The following is a 6,478-nucleotide window of genomic DNA, read 5'->3' as shown; positions in this document are numbered from 1 at the left end:
ATGGTTTATGCGATCATGCTTTGATACTAATGAATTCAAGTGTAGATTGTTATGGTTTTATGATTCATGTATAGATTATGATTGATTGTATTATAGGCTGTTTCAATTTTCTCAATTGAGTATTGCATATTCTTAGATATTATGAATATTAAGCTTATTGAATCGATATTGACTTAATGCTTATGAATTCTAGTGTAGTTTTCTATGGGCTATTGATTGATGAAATAATTTTATTGAATTGATATCTAGGTTGTTGTAGATTGATAAATCCATATTGAATTGAACTAGATTCATTGAGTATTATAGTTTATGTATTGAAGTAATGTTCATGGCCATAGGTAAGGACCTTATGGTATTGAATTGGATAATTTAGCGTTGGATTGAAGTGGTGAGATGGAATGGGTGGTATGATGCCCTAAATCTCTTAATATTATGTGTAGATTTTGTATTACAATGATATTTGGTATGGTCCACTTATGGTGGCGGTGCTATGTGAATTGAAGTGGCCTTGTCGGCGTTACTTTATGTATTATGATGATCATGGCCTTGTCGGCACTACTTGAAGTATTATGATGATTTATGTAGTTGATTATGTGGAGTATGAGAATATCTATATACATATTAAGTAATGTGAAAGTATGTTTTCTTCTATTGATATTAGGTGATCATGTTAGACTATGACTATGTGCTTATGAGTGTAGTCATAGAGTTGATGCATGAAAGTTCCTACTTGATGATATAAAGTCTATGATGGTTATATTGATGATGTTATTCTAATTTATAGGATTACATGAAGATGATAAGGGTCATTCCTAAGTGCTTCAAAGAATGATATGGTATATGGAACAAAGTAAAGAATGTTGTGCCTTGTTTTGGTACACTTGTGTCCTTACTTGATACATGTATAAATGCTATGTGAATATGAGATGTATTGAATAGGTAGGCTTAGTTCACCCTTGTCATGGATGAATGAATGATATGTGAAACCTTAAATGATGTTAAGAAGGTCATGTACATGGAAAAGGTTATGTTATGAATTTGAAGTCGAAGAGCCGTAATGGTATCCTTTATGTAAAGGATGATGCACTTAGGGTTTATTGGCTGGAGTAATATCATATCATTGATGTACCTCGGTTTCATGGTAGTTTAATGCTTTTTCCTTAAGATTGGTGTGTGTCTAGAGCCTTTTTGTGGTAAATTTATCATGTTTTTATCTTTGTTTTGCATGAAAGGTGTCAAAAATCAAAATGCAGAAGGCAGCTGAGATTTAGAGGTGACCCATGAAGGCCATCGGCGTACCGTCATTCCATCGACGGACCGTAGATGGTGATCGTTGACTGGAAGTTCAGGCATCTGGAGAAACTCAGGGAAACCCGAACAAGTGTGGGGCTACGGAAGGATCAACGGTCCATCGATCACTCTTCTCTCTGATTAGAAAATGTCCCAGTACCCAAAGTTGAAGAAAGCTAAGTATGGAACGACGGAACGCATCGATGGATCGTAGGTGCATCGACGGATCGTGATGTTTGTCCGTCGATTGGATTAGAAGATGCTAGTTAAAGGATAAAAAAAATAATAAGTCTAGACTTACGGAGGCAGTCGACAGTCCGTCGTTTCATCGACGGATCGTCTTTGGGGGTCGTCGATTGTAGTCGCGTTTCTGGACAGCTTTTCTTGTTTGAATTCCTTTTAATTTAGGACAATATTTGTTATAAATAGGGTGTAAAACCTCATTTTTGGGGTTGGATTCTATGACTATTATTCTTAGTTTGTTTTTGGAGATTGAGTTTTTGCAACTTTAGCATTAATTTAAATTTCTGGATTTCAAGTGAATTATTGTTTTTTCAAGTTGAATTTTTGTATTTTCTTCTAATTTGTCAAAGTAAGTTCACGATTTATTGTTTATCCGATATGAATTGTGTTCTTCTATGGATGGGTTACTAAATCCACAACTAGGGTATTGGGAACCATGGGTAACAAAGTAAACCTAGCTTAATAACAATTCTCAAATAGGTTATTGCATGCATTGATAATTCTTTTGCTTAGAATTCTTTTTAAAAAGTGGACGCGTTAGAACTCGCCTTATTGCTACTTGCCGGACCAAGGAGGTTGTTAATAGGAAAAGAATTATCGTCGATTGGCGCGAAGTAATAACTAAGCCATACATCAAATATGATGCTTTATATGAAGTAAAGGTAAGGGTTAGTAACCTAGACACACATAGACGGGCCAAGGTACGGGGTTCAGTTAACTAAATGCCGGACCAAAGATATAGAGATACCTAACTTATCACTTTGCATCCAACACAGTAGGGAAGAATTGTTATAGCTATGAATACAGTGTTATGAACCTATGGGGAACACTTACACACTAGTTTCTCTCAGAACTTGATAAACACCAAAGATTTACTCCTGTTACTTGTTTTACTTTGAAATATTACAAGACTTTTGTTTCACAAAACACTGCTTTTAATTACTATTTTTTGGAAAGGACTTGACTAAATAGAAGTAATCATACACTGAAGTTAAGTCTAAACCATTTTCCTTTAGGGGTTGACCCCAACTTAATAGTTGGGTTCTTTACTTGATACAACCCTTTTACTTCTTTAGGGAAGTGTAATTTGAGCGTATCAAATTTTGGCGCCGCTGCCGAGAAAAGTGGCTTTTAGATTACTTTAATAACATTACTGAATTTTAGTCAACAATTTCCTAATTTTACTTCTTTCTTTTATTTTTGTCTCTCTCATGTTTAGCTCTAGTGTATGGAAAGTACACGAAGACGAGGAGAACCAATACTTTCATTTGATCCTGAACTTAACCAGACACTCTGAATAATGAATAATCAGTAGAACCTAGCTAATCTAGGTGATGGGATCATTCATCAGCCTCCACTACCGGTTAATGCTCACAATCAAGTGGTTGTGGAAAATCCAGTTGATGATGCTTTGAGGATGCAACCTCCCATCCCACAAACTCAAGAGTTATATCGAGGCAACTTCAATATGATTGAATCTAATGGGCCTCTTTTCCCACCTCCTCTATTGCAGGGGCACACATTTGTGGTAACTAGTAGTCTGATGTAGATGCTCGATGGGTCTGTTTTCGGGGATACCGTCTGAGGATCGCCATGCTCACATACCCAAAATGAGGTACGTGTGCAAGAGTTGTATAGGGAGGCCATACTTGGAAATAAACGTCATCGGGTTAAGAGTGTTCCCTCTATCACTGACGGGAGAGGCCACGATATGGTTTATTGAGTTGCCCTATAATTATATTTATAGTTGGGATAAGTTGAGGGATGTGTTCGTAGCACGGTACTACCCGGTGTACATAAATATCAACCACAAATATAGAGTGAACAACTTTGTGTCAGTACGTGGGGAGTCGGTGAGTAGCTCTTGGGATAAATTTACTAAGTTCATGAGAGGTTCCCAAACCACCGCATTGTTGATGAGTCGTTGAAAGAGTACTTCTATCGAGAACAAGATGATAATAATAAGGTAGTGCTTGGTACTATTGCGGATGGTTCTTATGGTGAGTGAACATATGCAAAAATTCCAGAGAAGTTGGAGAAAATCTCTCGCAATAATAAGGCTTGGAGTACTAGAAAGTCAAATACTGGGATAAGCACCTTTGCAGTGCAAGCTATACACAATATGGCCACAGATGAGTTGTGAAGAGATGTCTCAAATGAGAACTGAGCTTGGTTTGGTATTAAAACATGTCACTAGAGGCGCAAATAAAGTAAATGTGGTGAATTACTTGACTAAACCACCCTCTCCAGCGGATGATTACTATTATAAAGAGGATACTTATGTAGTGAATGATCATACGGGGGGTTTCCGATCGAACGCACAAGGCTACAATCAGCAGAATTGGTGTCTGATCAAGGAAATCAAGGTCGGAACTATGGAAATTACAATAAAGAGGTCCAGTATATTTGAGATGGAAACTACAACCGCGACAACGACTTCAACTAGTATAACTATGGTAACAAAAATGATCAAAGTGGTCCCTATGTTCCTCCTCAAAATCGGGAAGTTGCTCCTAGAGATGGTGGAGGTAGTATAGCACGAGTTAAAGATATGTTGCAGAAGATGATGATGAGGTTTCATGCTAGTGATGAGCACGCCAAGGAATCGAGAGGTGACTTGGCTAATATCGAACAAAATGTTGACACACATGCAATATCGATCAAGAATCTTGAGTTACAAATGGCCCAATTGTCTACTACTATGCACCCACGACAACCGAGCACTCTCCTTCGCAATACCATTCAAAATTCTAAAAATGATGGACATTGCATGGCAGTCACTTGTAAGACCCCAAAATGAGTTAGGGTGTCTAGAGACTATAATGTTTGTCTTATGGTTTTAAGGTCCTAAAATGAATTATAATATGGTTTAGAGGTAGTGTGTAAAGTTTGAGGTGATTTGAAAGTCAAACGTCATGGGACGACCAAAACATTTGAGGACTTGTCAACTATGTGCCTCATGTGTCTGTACATGTTTATATATGGTATTTAATGAGATTATGAAGTCTAAAATGTATTAAAATAATGTTTAAAGATGGTATATGGAGTTTTGAGAAGTTTGGAGGTCAAACGACCAAGAACCCAAGGCATTTGAAAGATAGCACTTAAGACGCTCAAGTGTGTCTTGTCGGGGCCTAGCCTGTTTGGACGAGTTGCGAGTATTTCTTTAGGGTGAAACTCATGTAGGAGTTCTAAAAGTTTTTAAGGGTTGTATTTACGTTGGGAACGTCTTCTAAAGGGCCCAGCAAAAGGGCCCATAAGAAGGACACAAGGCTGGTCGAGATAGTGCCTTGGCAGTGTCAATCGACGGACCAAATGATGGCCAGTTGGTTGACCAATGGCCATTGGTGAAGTATTATCGATGGAAACTTAGCTTGGGCATGTCTCAACCCAAAAATTGGCAAATAACCAATCGATGGAAGCCAAAGGTCGGCCCGTCGATTGACCCAAGGCTGGTCGATGGTGGCCTGTAACTGTTGCCTTGCGTTTGTTTTATTTAAGGGGTGAACGGGAAATTCACCCCACGTACTAACTGACTCTAATAGGTTTATTTAGTTAATTTTGGGTGTATATAAGTCATCTAAAACGTGAATAGCCCATTCCCAATCCCTCTACACGAATTAAACCTTTCCCTCAAAAAATATTCTCCCTAGAAACCACCATTATTGGTGAATCTGAAGAACATCTTGGAGCTGTGATTTCCATGGATGGATAACCAAGTTTTAGAGATTTTAATGTAGATAAAGGTATGCTGATCCTTCATGTCTAGTTATCTGTAACACCTTGAAAATCCAAGACGAGTTTTAGAGCCTAACATAGGTGTCATTGGGTATAAGCACTGTTTTAAGACCTATTATAATGGGTCATTTAGGAAGTTTAAGAATCAAAACATCCAAGAACGTCCATGATGTTCGAAAACTAGTTCTAAGGGGTACTAGCGTGCCTTAACCTATTTGACTAGCTTTTAGGAGTCGGAAATCCATAAAATTAGGAGAAAGTATGTATAAAAAGTTCTAAAGATGATTTATGGTCTAAACGTCCGGGTACAAATCCCCAAGGACCAACCAAGGTCCCTTGAATAGGACCCTAGCACGTAGGAGGCAACATTGCCTAGGAAGTGTTGCAACCACGAAAAACCATCAACGACTCGTGTGTGGATCAATATGGCGTCAATGCCTACCGTCTTCCAACACTTAGCCATACTGATGGATCCTTCCCCTGCACAAGTCTCTAGCCAAATCGATGAGTGTGAAGGATGGGGGGGGGGTAGTCATCAACTTACAGATGGCTTGTCGACGGGGTTCCGTCTGTGCGGGTTAAGTTTTCCTACATGTTTTATTTAATTAATTAAGGGTTTTTGGGGTTATTAGGTATTAAAGAAACATTAAATACTAATATAACCCTCCATATAAAGACCCCAACCCTCATTAATCTAAACACAACTCACCAAAATAAACTCTCTTCCTTCTCTCTTCTTTCTCTCTCTATTTGGAAGCCACCATTGATGAAAAACTAGGGGGAGTCTCTATCTTTACTTCAATTTGTGATTAATTGTGGTTATGTCATGATTTTATGTTGGAGTATGCCTTACATTAGGATTGATAGGGTGGTATGATGTTCAATTGAAATGTCTTGACTTTGTTGTGAGGTTGATTAATGTTAATGTGATATCCGGATGGTGATGACAATCAATGTGCCTTGATATACTATGAAATGCTAATGTGTTAACCTCTTTTATATGAATGTAATGAAAGGACTATACTCATGCAATTCCTATTGAGATATTGTTGATTATGATTATACAAGGGGTAGACCCTATGACCTAAACTAAACTATGTTTATAATTAAAGGCTTAAAGACATTTCAATAAAGGGAGTTAGCTTAGCACCGACTGAACTTGACAATGGGAGGTGTTGACTTCCCAAAGAGGAAGATTCGCCCTATA

This window comes from Solanum lycopersicum, chromosome 3, assembly GCF_036512215.1.
Source record: "Solanum lycopersicum chromosome 3, SLM_r2.1".
In the NCBI taxonomy this organism is placed as follows: domain Eukaryota; kingdom Viridiplantae; phylum Streptophyta; class Magnoliopsida; order Solanales; family Solanaceae; genus Solanum; species Solanum lycopersicum.
The sequence above is the reverse complement of the archived record's forward strand: the minus strand, read 5'-3'. Positions refer to the sequence as shown.